General features: G+C 33.6%; 1 protein-coding gene across 7 annotated transcripts in view; it reads right to left on the bottom strand.

Annotated features, from left to right (window-relative positions):
- LOC145279748 (heparan sulfate glucosamine 3-O-sulfotransferase 5-like) overlaps positions 1-15,525 on the bottom strand; it is a 699,453-nt gene that overhangs the window by 365,651 nt on the left and 318,277 nt on the right. Inside the window, exon 1 of one of the 7 annotated variants that reach the window (XR_013868442.1) lies at positions 6,635-7,126. The exons of 2 other annotated variants lie outside the window; for them this stretch is intronic. The gene's annotated coding sequence lies outside the window, so the exon portion shown is untranslated. Of the gene's footprint in view, positions 1-6,366; positions 7,127-13,381; positions 13,630-15,525 lie in introns of those variants that run through there. 4 more of the 7 variants (XM_080131053.1, XM_080131051.1, XM_080131048.1 and 1 more) reach the window with 4 other exon arrangements.

The raw sequence follows: 15,525 nt of genomic DNA, 5'->3' as shown, positions 1-15,525 counted from the left end.
TTTATAAGTTCAAAGAAAATAACACACCATAAAAATATATAAATGTTAAAATTAGAAACTTGATAGTCTGCAAAAAAAAAAAAAAAAAAAAAAAGAATAAAGTAAACATATACGGCATTAGTTTAAGGAGGATTATTTTTGTCAATTAAAAACAATACATAAATACATTCATTGTAGTTCCATAACATATCATACAAATCCTTAGCTCATGTTTTCACAAAATTAAATATTTTTATTTGGAGTAGTTATAAAGCTAGCTTAAAATGCAAATTAGTATATTTAGTTACTGTGTAACAATACCGCTCAAGAAACTATGTTAACTACTTTGTTTCTAGAATATTCTTTTAGAAAAACTTAAAATATTGTCAAATATTGTAATACAATACGTTTTCATGTCATTCGCATTCATTTGGCAATAAAAATGTGGAAGCCACAGATATTTTTCGGTAAAAAGAAAAGAAATCTTAAAACAATTACATTCACTTTTGATTATTTAACCAATTAGCAATCATAGTCCAATTTTTAGGACCAGAATGAAAATAACATTGTCCCAAATTTGCATTGTTTTCTGTTACTAAGGTGCTATTAGTTATCAAGACCCAAATGCCACTTAAGGATAAGCTTTAAATGACTGTACAGTGGGTGGCGGAAGAACACCGTGATGATTAGTAATTATGATGGTGATTGGGTAGAATTAGATGATTTAAGGCAACAAGAATTTGTTTACATCACGCTTAAAAACGAAGCAGCCTCCGTGGTGATGTGTTTCATAGACGGGTAATTCTAGTAAAGAAAATATTTTATTGAAATTTCATTTAATGTTTTGTAGAAAGAGAGAAAGGAGAACTACAAGTGGTTGATGCTAGACGACTTTTTGTTGCGAATGTTTGTACAAAGGGAGGACCATTGGTTGAAGCTCAGTCGAGCACCTTACAAGAAAACGATAGAGCACAGCAGAGAGAGAGAGAGAGAGAGAGAGAGAGAGAGAGAGAGAGAGAGACAGAGACAGAGACAGAGACAGAGAGAGAGAGAGAGAGAGAGAGAGAGACGGAGATACACAGACATACAGGCAGACAGACAGACAGAGGGATGTTGGTAATCTTCATGTGGTTCCTCATGTGAGGGAATATTTCTAAAAAAAAAAAAAAAATGGTAAACAAATGCCAACAAATACAGAATTGCTAGTCAAACCGAATTATATTTACTTAGTATTTGATTTCAGTGAATAAAAAGAGAAAAACAAACGACTCAGAAACTTTTCCCTCTTTGTCAGAAATATTGCTCATGAAATGTAAATATGGGGGGGGGGAAATACGATGCTGCCAAAAAATAAACCCTAATTCCGCTTTCTAATCTGCGGAATGAAAAAAGGTACTTATGCAAAATAAGAGCGACGTTATTGTCAGCATATTTTAGGCAGTTTACGTAAATTGTCAGAAGATGTCGAAACACTTAGTCAATGAAATTTCATCAGGCAACAATTGGCAAACGGTACCTTTTGTTCATTAATTTTGTTTTTTTTTACGGTATCTTTTGTTTATTGAAGTATTAGGTGAAGATACAGACTAGAAAAGCTCCCTACACATGCTAAAAATGGCTTTCTAGATAACATTATTTTAGCACGGACCGTAAACTGCACAAGTAGATTTTTCAATAAAATAACCATACAATGGCTGTTTGGATTATAATTTTTTTCTCCTTAATTTTAACTGGTTGCTAGCGTTTTAAACGTTAGTTATCGTTTTTAATAAACAATAAAAACAATACAAAATACAAAAACATGATGCTTTTGTTCGGTACCTGGTAACTAGTAACTAGTCCGGAATATGGAAACGCTAACGAGATCCATATAGGGCATACGTACCAAACAATAAATAAAAAAAAAATAACTTTAAGAAAGTTACGTTAATCAAGTCGATCCAATATTCTATTTGGATCGATACCAAATTCCACACGCAGATGGATGACTACGAAATCACTATATTGTTTCATTTCCTTTTAATATATATTGCAATAATAAAAAGACTAGGCACCGCCAAAAATGGCCGCAAAATCAAGTTGTTGTTGTTTTTTAAAACGAAAATACATTTATTAAAATCCATTATTTCTGAGTAACTTTTTTTTTCCAGAAAGATAAAACCCTGAATTTTATCATATAGAAAACAGAATAATGTAAAGCTTTTTCTACTATATTTAATTCAATTTTAAATGTTAAATTTTCCCAAAAAGTTAACAATTGACATTTTTTTGTCTTGCACAAAAAACGTACTTAAATATTAAAAAAAAGGGTTTTTGAAATAATTAATTAATTTATTTATTGTCTAACTAAGATTTAGGATGATTTTCTAAGAGAATATGCAAAAATATTATAATATAAGTACCTGAATTTCAAATAATTCCACTTATTCATATAGCTAACCAGATATTTAGCGTTGACGTAGAGTTCAGATCGACTCTGTTTACGTTTTCGCTTGATAAAAAGTAAACTATGGAAGACCAAACAGGCCAAAAAAAAAACTTATTTTTCAGTGACGAAAATTTCAATGTATTATTAAGCTGAGGCTGGCCAGTACCAGATGGGTGACCATTTGTATGCGTTTGGTTTTTAATGTGTATGTGTGTGGGGGCCAGGCTCCCCAAAATGGGGGCGGGCAATTTCAAGCAGAATAAAAAAAAATTATTTCAGCGCGTTTGGTCCACCGTAGTCGAAAGGCGGCAAACGTTTTCAAACGGGATCGAAAAAAATGATGCTATTTTTAACACAAAGGGCACAATATTTATCGAATTTTTTTTTTGGTATCGATTATTCAAAGCATGCCCTGTTTAATAATGGTCATGCATTATTCGGCTCGCTAAAAAAAAATTGTTAATTTATTTATCAAAAATTTTAAAATAGCTTTTTTCGTATAAATATTAAAAAAATTTTTTTTTGTTTTGCTTAACTTAAATTAATTATTTAACTTAACATATTCACCGAATTTCACACTTCAAAACTCAAAAGCGGGATAATTAAACACAATCGAAGTTCTGATATTCAGACGTCAAAATAAGGTATGCAAACAATTTTTTTTTTTTTTTTTGAATCTATAATTCTGTCCCTTACAACAACACAATATGTTGATTTCAGTTTCAGATGATTATTTTAAGCATATTTGTTCCCACTTCAAAACAAGGGGGGGGGTTGTAAGCAAAAATATATATATATATATATATATAAATATCGTTTATGAAAAATAAGTACACTAGGCACCGCCAAAACTGGGGGGGGGGGGGCAGGTCAGTACTTTTTGACGGACCGTCTTTTTAAAAATCTACCAAAAATCAGGTAATTATCCGATCAATACGAAATTTTCAGCGATTATTAGGAGAAGAATGAACTTTATAACAGTGACTTATAGAGTCGCTTGCACGCGACTAAAAACTTGAACACCGAACGGCGAGCCAACAACCGCCGTTGATAACTAGAATTTAGAAACTTTTGAAAATTATCGCTATCAACTGAAGTTTCCATTATTAATCCCATTGGTAGTGTTTATAAAATCATTTTGTTTTATCTTCAATACATTGGTAAATATTTATTTTAACTGTAACACAACGCCGACCATTCTAGTTTGTATTTTTAGGGGTTATCGAAGCTGCTGGAAACGAATCTGGACGCGGCCGCCACAACACCCCCCGACCTCCATCCCCTCATAATGTAAACAGAATTTTTGTTAAATATTAAACGGTTATTCTGCTCGGTTAATGTCGGCACGTTACTTACAGAAAACGGTTAATTAACCCGCAGAAGCACCTGTCAAAAAAACTTACAAGTTCTTATGGAAAATGGGTTAATTAAACTGCAGAAGCACATATTAAAAACCATACAAGTTATGTAATTGAATATCCCTCTGCCCCCCCCCCGAAAAAGAAGGAAAAACATAAAAATATTTCTTTGTAAACCGCTCGTGAAAACTTAATCTTTTAGATAAATTAAAAAGCTTTAAAAACTACATAAAAAAAAGAACCTCATTTTATTTTGAAAACTTTCTTATTTCAAATGTCCGCTAAAGATTCCTCGGCAATGTGACAAATCATTTTACTACGCGAACGTATCATGTAAGAAAAGCGTTAACGAAGGCGGTGAAATGGTGCAAAATAGTCCCAGAGTCCAACAGTTAATATTATGCAAACGGTAAATTTGTGATGGGTTTAAATATTCGATTCGTTTTCAGCGGTATCGATAACCCCTTAAAACACCAACTAAAATGATCGGTGTTGTGTTAGTGTTAAAATAAACATTTACAAATCATTTGCATATTGAATTTTGAAAGTAAACATGAAAATAAAAACAATGAATTGGATAAAAATTGCATTAAGTTCATTGCAATTGAACTTTTACTGAATGGGCATCCAGAATATTTTAGTATTCATGGAGTCAGTTTCAAGTATTGACGGAGAATCCAAAGTTAGTCCTAAAGATGACCGAAACAGTTTACCATTTAAAAGAAAACTATTAATTTCTCTCTCCGCATACTTAATCTCGTTTTTTACATTTTTATCGCGACTTTCAATTACTAAACGACTATTTTCTGAATGGCTTAGGGTTCCGTACGTACGGAAATCTTTTGGATAAATCCATAAATTACAAGTATCAAATAATAACATTCAAATCAAGAAATTTCCAAAACAAACGGGATTTATGTATGGAAACTGAAGCTGACTTTTACGATCTCTAAAACTGTTGTTAATGAACTTTCTTTTGGAATTATCGAGTATACACAACCTTTTCGGATTACAAACAAGAAAATAATTAATGTTTAAATATGGGGTAGGTTTGTGTTATGGTAATTTACCCTTTCGCCGTTTGCTAATGCGAAGAGGGCGGGGGAAGCGGCTATTCTAACATATATTATAAAACGAAATCCCAAATTGAAACTTAATAAGGACAACATTTTTTCTTATATTTATAAACCACGAAATTTAAATGCGAACATTAAAACATATATATATATATATATATATATATATATATATATATAACCAATAATATAGTTTTATTGATTTGCCTAACTTCCCACTAACACGTACATTAAATAGCTAGTTACATTGATAAATGCGAGTGCTCAATATCAGTAAAAGAATTACGAGTATCTAAGTTCGGAGCAATTGTTTAATAAGATTCCGAAGATCCAAAGAAAAAAACATTACGATACAATGTTCGAAGGGGAGGGATGTCTACGTTTTAATGTCTAAGGATTTTTTTTAATTGACAACTAGAAAGAAATTTATTCAATTTGATCCAGTTCGGTGAAGGGGTTCACATAACGGCAAATACTGAAGGAAAGCGTAAAAAGGAATTAAAAATAGTTATTACTTAATAAAAGACTATTCTCATGGATCAAGGACGATTAGCTGATTCGATAAAGTACTGCAAATTTAATAGTATTTTCATTTTCCTGTTACCTCTCGGACTTAGGGTTAATGAAGGGCAAATTTTTTTTTTTTACAGTAAAAACATATACGCACATATATCACACACACTAATTCTGTGGCAAAACACACGTACTTAATCCATTTTTATTTAAGAAAAGTAGTTAGTGTAAGGAACGTACACCCAGAGGATGTTAATATTTTGACGATTATTCCGAGTTAGTCCCCGAAATGACCGAAGTAGCTTACAATTTAAAAGCCGCGACAAAAAAAAAAAAAAAGGAAAAGTCAATACGCAGACGACAGTTTGCATACAAAGGATTAGTGTCTCGAAAAATTTTACTTTCTTAAATAAAAAAAAAAAAATAAAAATATAAGTTTAAAAGGCGGACCTGAACGAAAATCACCCCACTATAATTTTTGGGGTGTCCATTCCGAAAGCCGTTCTTAACATGGGGAAGTTGGGATGTTTATTCCGAAAGCTGTTCTTCGTTGTCAGCATACCTGAAAATGATGGGGGAGGGGTGATTCTCGTTTAGGTCCGCTGTTTAAAACTTTCATAAACAAGAAAAAAAAAAAAAAAAGAAAAGAAAGATGGCTTTGAAATCGTAAACAACTTTAACCATTTCCGGGAATAACTCAAAACTAACCGTCAAATACTGAAATCCTTTGGGTACCCACAGTAGAAATTAATATTTAAAGGGTAACTTTACGGAATACGGACCGTCCTGAAATAACGTTATTATTTAGAAACCGCATGCTTAACCTGGAGAGATGATGGCGTTTTGTAACTATTCCATACTTTAGCCTAACAATTTAATAAACAAAAGATAACTTAAAAATTAAATCTAACTTTAAAATTCTATATAGAAAATAATACTGTCAGTAAACTACATAAGTATTATTTAAAGTTTTAGAGATTCGATTAAAACTTGGCGTATACGCGCAACATACCGTATCGTCCTTGGTCCGTGAGAATAGATTACCTTTCTAAAAAAGTGCAACAGGAACTTACGACTGAGCATTGTTTTTTAAAAAGTGCCAATCACTTGTCTTTACCGGTTGAATTGGTAACAAAATAAAAAGTTCCCAAAAGTTTTTTTTTTTGTTTTTGTTTTCGGAGATTTAAAAACAAAAAGATTGGTTTTAAATTCGTTCTTTGTAGAAAAAAAAAGCTTGCAAAAAGGCAAATGTAAAAACAATGGTAAGTAAACTAACTTACCAAAGCGAATATATCCTTTTAAGCCCGACGAGGAATAAAGAGTTCCTGTTAGTAGCAGAATTCACATTTCATCTTTCGCGTATATTAAAGAGTAAGATAGCCTCCCTCCTCCTGCGCTGGGCGTTTTTTTTTTTTGTTTCTTCTATTTTCAAATTGACAGCGACATGAACAGTTTGCTTTCAAAACCGCTAGGAAATGGTAGAAAAGTTGGTGAAGGATGTCGTGTGTGTATGTGCGTGTGTATGTGACCAGCCTCCTCACTTAGAAGAGGCGGAAAAGGCACTGAGAGGCGATGGAAAGAGTCAATAGGGAGTGTATGTATGTGTGTTGTGGTGGGTGTATCCTTTATCCCCTCCGTCGTTTTTATCAACCCTTCTCTCTCTCTCTCTCTCTCTCTCTCTCTCTCTCTCTCTCTCTCTCCCAGGGCCATCCGCTCGCTCTTCGTATCCCTTTGTTTGAAGTTATAAGAAGTGAATGCTTGAGGAGGAGAGGCATAGGTATAGGATGAAGTAAATAAGTGAGAGAGATCGTGAATGAGACAGTAACAGAAATAGAGACAGTGAATGAAAGAGCGATGGAAAGGGAGGAGAGAGAAGAAGGAGAGGGAGAGGTCTTAATTGGTCAAATTAAAAGACTGAGAAACACACCCGATAGGAAGTGGCTTGGTGTAGTGGTTACAGGCGCCGACTAAGGGTTCGGCGAATCTGGTTCAAGTCCTGCCAAGGAAACAACATCTTTTTCACCCGGGAAAGATATAAATCCATGCAATCTTTCTTTCAGCTACGTCTTAGCGGACTAGACTCTAAAATCAAGTAAAACTTGGAAATATATCCAGTTTGCTTTCCTCGACATTATTTCCAGTCATCCGGAATTCTTACCGCTGGACTAAAAAAAAAATATCGTTCCATTAGAGAAGCTGTGTTTAATGTGACACCTGTGCTTTATTATAAACTAGCCTGGGTACCGGGCATTGCCCGGGTGTTAAGCGGTGTGTGTTGAGCAAAAAAAAAAAAAAAAAAAAAAAAAAACAGAAAAAGAAAAATGGTAGTAGACAGGCTAGAACCCGTACCGCGAAGGAGGAAAAGAACGCGAAAAAAGAAAAAACAAACAAAAAACGTGACATCTTTGCTGTTGCGCCCATCGCCAAACCGAAAGTGACGAATGTTTAAATTAAGGCTAGTCAATCGACTAGAGGGGTTGACTTCCGAAGATATCAGCGAAAAGGGCGACCCCTCCCTATAGAAAAGTGCCCAGTTAATATTTTTAGCAAATTTTTCGAGATTTGTCGCCTGAAAGGGCGAGCTTCAAAACGATACCGATCTCGTGAAAATCCGTCGCCCCTGTTGAAAGTTGTTGCGAGATATACATACATACATACATACATACATACATACATACATACATACATTTAAACAGACAAGTGAGATATATATAATAGATTTCTCGCCCCGGTACTTTTATCCATTGTTACAGCTCTTCAATGTAGCCAGGTTAGCACCTATCCCAAGCCCAGGATCGAACCAACAACCACCGAGTTAATAGGCATTAGCTCTATCCATTAAGCCTCTTAGACATACACCGCTGAATATGATATCTAACAATGCTTTATACAAACATTGACCGCCACTCTCATAGCGCTTCATTTGTTTATATACAAATGGACTTCTCATTAACGCTAAAGCAGTAGCAGGTGATATCACTTACCAAGAGTACTCGACCCGAGAAGGGGAGCTTATAGTCATCAACAGACAGACTGTTTCGCTGTATCACAGCTCTTCAGTTTGATTAGACCAATACCTATCACAAGTCCGGGATCAAACCAACAATGATCGTTGCTATTCAGTAGCTCTATCAATTCGGCGGCGATATATATATATATATATATATATATATATATATATATATATATATATATATATATATATATATATATATATAATTATTTTTTTACTAGGGAGAGAGAGATAATATATATATATTATTATATATATCAATTAGGCGGATATGTATATGTATATAGATTATATATATCATATATATAGATTATATATATTATATAGATTATATATATAATATATAGATTATTTATATATATAGATTATATATATTATATAGATTATATATATAATATATATAGATTATTTATATATATAGATTATATATATACACTTTCTATTTCATGCATATCTATATATTTATAGATATGTCTCTCTCTCTCTCTCTCTCTCTATATATATATATATATATATATATATATATATATATATATATTGTTTTCACAAAATCAAGACAACAAAGATTGGATTGATAACAACAAGTACTGTATTTTTATTGTTCGTTACAAATGTTTCGCAACCAGTCGGACAATTTCAAACCTTATATCGTTTGAAAATATTCACTAGAATGGCATCTCTTCAGCTGTTGAGAAAAACACTTTTTAATGAACAATATGGAATCACTTTTCCTTTTAAGGGAAACTATGTGATAAAAATTTACCTACATTTATTTCTTCAGAGTTTTTCCCTTTTCCTATTTGTTATGGATGTTTTATATCTCATATATACATATATTTAACCTTGATTTTATGCGTGTGCGGTGAACTCTCTCTATCAAACTCCTCTGTCATTTTTAATTTACAAACGGGAAACTTGACATATAGAGGATTCAGACCTATGAAACAAATTCGGTTTGGTTTTTGGCCGGTAAAAACAGTTGCTAAAAAGTCAAAATTGAAAAATTGGAACTTGGCATGCCTAAGTCGACTTATGCATGCACAAATATACATTTATACATTAAACTGCGTTAATTTTTCAAGTTTTTATATCCGTCTGTCCTCGGTTGATATGACAGTAAATGCCAATGGAGAGCTAAATCTTTTGGTTTCGATTCCAGCTGATGGCATCCAAGTCATATGAACTAACTTCTGAAATATAATAATATAATATAATAAATAATAATCAATTTTCACTATCAGTCCTAAATCTGCATGAATTAAAATATATTTAAGCAAATATTATGATCGAGCAACGCCGTTAGACATTCTAGTGCATATATAATATAATAATGAGATATATTATGCATACATTTTCGGCTAGTAAGTAATGTAATTCTTTATGTTATAAGTGGTGGTCATTGTTGTACGCGCAAGCGGGCATATTTATATGCTTTATCCCCGAAAAAAAAAACAACTTATTTGCGAGAAAATTTAAATGCTTAATGATGACCGAAAGATCGAAAGCACTTTAGAAAAAAAAAAAAAAAACTGAAATAAGAACACTCGGGGCCACATTTAACCTATCACCCGAAAAATTGTTTACCGTGTCGAGAAAATCATGAAGAAAATAAAAAAGAACTTGCTGCCTTTCTCTATCATATTAGTAGAAATACCTGGTATGGAATATTGTTGTCATATTCGGACTGGTGCATCTGCTACTAGTCTCTCGCTCCTAGACAAGGTTCAAAAGAGAGTCGCCAATCTAATAGGTCCTGAACTGGCATCTAAGCTTCAGCCTCTGTTCCATCGGCGAAATGTTGTATCCCTCTGCCTGTTCTACAAGTATTTTAATGGTGAATGCTCTGACGAATTGCAAGCACTTGCGCCCCCACGACGTAAACACCCTTGATAAACCTGACAGGCAGCTAAATCCCACCCCTACACAGTAGAGATCCATAGATGTAAAAGAGCTTTCTATTTCAGTAGTTTCTTTTCCAGAACCGCTAGACTTTGGAATTCCATTCCAGGACCATGCTTCCCCAACTGTTTTGACATGCAGAAGTTTAAGTGTAACGTGAATCAACATCTTGCTGCCCAACTCCCTACATAGTATCCCAGTAGCTGTTGCGCCTGATAGTAGCCCCCTACACCAAAGTGGCAATGTGCCTTGTTCGGGGTGGAAATAATAATAATAATAATAATAATAATAATAATAATAATAATAATGATAATGATAATAATAATAACAATAATAATAATAATAATAATAATAATAATAATAATAAATAAATAAATAAAACCAATCTATGTTTTGCTATCTTAATGTTATTGAAGCAAATTAGTTTCTTAATTCTTTTAAGTATATTCAATTTTAGGTGTAAAGTACAGCGTGAATTGGAAAAGAAGGTGTAAGTAGTACATTAACGTTATGGTTTGCAACCTCGTGCGGCACACTCAGCACTTCTAGCAATGAGTCAGGATAATTGGGTATTACTACGCTGACCTGTTTACCTCATATTTACATTTCTATTCTTATTTTGTAAATTTCAAGTTAGAAATAAAATAAAACAAAACATTGTATTTGTTTTTTGTTTTTAATAATGTCCGGTGCGAACACGGACCGCGTGCTATTGTTTTTTTTTTTTTACTTAATAAACGTGTAATATACTACTCCATGAAAGCAGTGTAAAAATATATATGCTTTATAATGGCTATTTCCATTTTCAGGTTGTTGTGAAAATGTCTTCCCCCATAGAAGAGTGCTTATGGGACTTTAAATGTAATCGTTGAACAATAGGCAATTATTTTAGATAAGAAATCCGTTACTGTTTTCCTTTGCAAAACGATATGTTCAGCGTAACCACAGTTCATGAATTGTTATCATGTAGTTCCGTCTTTTATTTAAAGGCAGTTCATAAAAAAAGATGGTAAAATTACTACTAAATAACAAGTTACTTTCCTTTGGCTAGCGGTTGGAAAACAGATTTTTGATAATATTAAATTACATAAATACCCATTTTAACCCTAAATAATGAACGTTCTTTTTATTTTAAATATACAACAGGTGTTACGTCGACTAAAACAATACTAACTTTTGGGGCATTTGTTGTGTATTTATCAAGTTTTAGCTAGACATAAAAACATATTTGAGCTTTATATAGTAGATTATTCTAAAGATTAAGCTCCCTTCATTTCTTATGCAATAACATTAGCGTACGTAATTATTCATATTGACAAGCGAACCGAACACACGTACGCTCAGGTGCCTGCTACAGAAAAGTATATTTCGTAACACAGACGCATGCTTCAACACAGTAAATGTTTGGTTATCACAAGGCGATTCTACAAACAAAATAAAACTAAAATAAGACAGAATGAGAATGAAAGGAGCTCTTCAATTTTAAAGATTAAAAAGTTGGGAATTAGAAAGCGTGAAACTTATATCACTGACGTCACTCGAACCAGTACGCTTCACATGCAACCTCCTGCTTTGCAGATGTGTCATAATATTTTGATTTGAAACGACGGAACATTTAGATGGAAAAGAAAAGTGAGTAAAAGAGTAAAGGTATATGTTAATTAATCAAGCGCGCAGAATGAAGAGGCAGAAAAATAGCAGAAAAAACAGAAAAGCAGGAGGGAGTCCCGGATAAGGATCTTGACGGGGGTCTTAAAAAAAATCGGCGAGCCTGCAGGTAAAACGTCTGCGCGTTAGGATATACGTAAACTGAGGAAGCAGACCGATAAACAGTAAACCATTTATAATTGCATATATTCATACGAGTGTTGGTGTGTGCGTGTGTGATAGAAAGACAGGGAGAAAGACAGAAGGGAAAAGAGGCCAATAGTGAGAAAAAGAGAGGGAGAGAGAGAGAGAGAGAGAGAGAGAGAGAGAAAGAGAGAATGTAGTGAAGAAAAAATAAGGAGAAAAATGAGGGAGACAGAAAGGAGAAGAGAGATGGAAAATCGAAGAGAAAGCAATATATATATATATATATATATATATATATATATATATATATATAGAGAGAGAGAGAGAGAGAGAGTGAAATCGAAAGAGAGACAGAGAAAGAAAAATGAACGAAGAAGAAAAAGGACGACAGAGAAATGGAAAGAGAATATGAACTATGGAAATAGGGGAATAGAGAGTAAAAGAGAGAGATAGAGAGCGGAAGAGAGAAAAAGAGAGAAAGACAGAAAGAAAGAAAAAGAGAGAAGAAGATTAAGAGATAGTGGGAAAAAGCAAAAGAGGAGAAGAGCATAAAAATAAAGCGTAGAAGGAGGAAGAGAGAAAAATAGGGGGGTGAGAATCGAGACAAAAAGAGAGTGAAAAAGAAAGAAATAGCGCGATAAAAGAGGGGAGAGAGAAAGAGAAAAGGAAGGAGAAAGATAAAAACAATTAAAAATAGATGGAAAAAGTGAAACGGAGTGGGAAAGAGAGAGGAAAAAGAGAAACTAGAGAAGGTAAAGAGAAAGAGAGAACAAGAAAGAGAGGTAGAAGAAAAGAGAACGAAAAAGGGAGGCTTAAGCAAAGAAAGAGAGTGGGAGAAAGAGTGAAACTTATGACAAAGAGAGGGACAGAGAAAGAGAAAGAGAGGGAGATAAGAGGCAAAGCGAAATATAGTGTTGCACGTACAAAAGCATTAAAGATTACCCTCCCCGCCTAATTTTTCCTTCTCATCTTAAAACCTCAATACAACTTATTACCACATATGGTCAACTAATTGGACAGAAAGGATGGAACTAGAAAAAGAAATAGGAAGATTGTATTTCATCATTAACCTAAGTAAATAATGCGATACTTAATCTTTAAAATAACTGATAATTATCTATTATATGAAAGTCAGATGTCTGTTTGTATGTCCGGCTAAAACTTGAAAAATACACAACAAACATACACAAAGATAATATTTTTAATCGACATAATTCCGGATGTATAATATCTAAAATTTAAAAAAAAAAATGATTATTCGGAGGTCAAATGGGAATTTATATCATTTAATGTTATCATGTAAGTTATAGAGTGATCTCACCTTTCCTAAAATACACCTCGTATGAAATCGCAACCCTTTCTGCAATCCAACCAGATTCACAATTCATCTTTGCTCTTAAATTGGCGTCCACTTGCATAGAGGCGTCCCTTCATGATACTCCAAAGATTCTCAATTTGGTTCAAATCTGGCGAATTTGTAGGCTACTCCATCTTCCGTATCCAGAGAACCCCAATTGTTGCTAATACTTTTTGCTTTTGGTTGCTGCATGCGAAAGAAGCATTATCCCGCATAAAAATAATAGTTCTTCTGAACGTCAACCTGTTTCTTCAACCATGGTTCAAAGTGCTCCTTCAGAAAAACTATGTAAGCATTTGACGTCATGTTTACGCCTTCTGGGACTTTCCATGTGCCAGCTAAATTATCTCCCAGCCTATATCATTATCTCACCACAACCTTGTTTGCGCCTTAAACGCTGATGAAGATGTCGGTCATCTAGGACCCATCCCTTGCTCCAGCCATCTGGGCCATCGAGAGTGACGCACTTACTCCGTAAACAAAACTTTGGAAAAATCCGTTTTCATGTTGTCCTCTGTTCATTTCAATCGGTTTTGTATGTGATGTTGCTTTAATGGAGGCTTGAGTAAGATAAAATCGCTAACATTTACGTGTAAGTGGTGGAGACAACATATTTTTCTATATTGATATGTGTATTTATCTGTATTATTTCGATTATTCAAGCTACTGTTTTCATCTTGGATTATATTCTCACAACGTTTCGACCGATCAAACCTCCGATATTCTTCAGGTGCATCTTGTCAAAGTTAGAAATCTGCAAGGAATTTTGAACGGAAACATTTATTAACCCACGGGTGTAGCTGGTTCTTTTTCGCCAACCAAATCTTCAGCGCCATATAAATGTTTTTTTTTTCTTTTTTAAATATTTCTTACCGTTTTACTCATTTTTTGAGACGCTGAAGATTTGGCATATGCAAAAAGTACGGATTTTATAACAGAGACCGTCTGAACTACTGATACGCTTAACAGAAACTGTTATGCATAACTTACAATAATCCAAATTTTCTGATTTAAAAATGCAATATATCTTTCAACGTCTCTCCAAGTTTCACGCTTTTCCGCAGCCGACAGCATACTAATAATCGGTAGCAACCAACATGAAATATTTGTAATGTTTGTTAGATGACATATTTTTTTTTCAAATAATTAGCATGATATAAAATGTGGATAATTTAAGAGGAAAAAAAACAAAAACAAAAAAAAACAAGAAAAAAACGAGGATGCTCTTTGTTTCCCCACGAAAAAAAAATGTGACACAAGGCCGTTTCTGATCTGGGAGAAAACCAGTTTTCCCCAAAGGGGGCACTCTGGCAGTGTGCAAAAATAAAATTGCCTTAGTATAGAAAGGTTTCCCCTCATCCTTGGATTAATAACAATTTAAACTGGATGCAGCGTCAGAGCAGACACCACACTCCGGCCACCAGGCCGAACAAGAATGCTCTCGTATTAGTTTGCACGAACATGGTAATATTTATGATAGACTATTCCTTTTTTTTATTATAAAAACGTATATTATCTTAATAAACACAAATGTGTATTTATTTGTATGTAAATGAATATAAATTCTTCCACTCCCTTATACAAAATTTAGCGAGTAGGAATCATGCCTTTGTTCATTCTTTGGACTAAACGATTTCAAATGGTAAGGGAAAGCGACAAATCAAGCAGCAAGTGCAATAACCCCCGTCACCTGAAAGGAATTATGAGGGGGAATTCTTCACCGTAAACAAAAGTAAACTATAATATTTTAGGTCGTCAGAAAATGATAATATAATTCAAATTTGAAAAATTAACTTACTGACGTAATTTTAAGATTTGATTGAAGTATTAGTGCGAATACTGGTGAATCATAATTTTTGCCGTCATTTTTACTTATGAATATAGCGTTATGACTACGGCGAAACCCCTGAATGATAGACACTAATAAAGTCGCATGGAACAAGGAAAGGGATTCATTTCCAGGTGTAATCAAACCCCTATTGAAGGTTATGATGATGAGGAGGAAGAAAACGATGAGATGGAAAAATGTTATAGTTTACAACATACAATATTATTGCTACATAACTGAATGAGATAAATCTAACTAAATTTGCACTCAGCTAAGCCAA

The sequence above is a fragment of the Euprymna scolopes genome, chromosome 7 (genome assembly GCF_053919585.1).
Source record: "Euprymna scolopes isolate OS-2025 chromosome 7, ASM5391958v1, whole genome shotgun sequence".
Lineage (NCBI taxonomy): Eukaryota > Metazoa > Mollusca > Cephalopoda > Sepiida > Sepiolidae > Euprymna > Euprymna scolopes.
The sequence above is the reverse complement of the archived record's forward strand: the minus strand, read 5'-3'. Positions and strand labels throughout refer to the sequence as shown.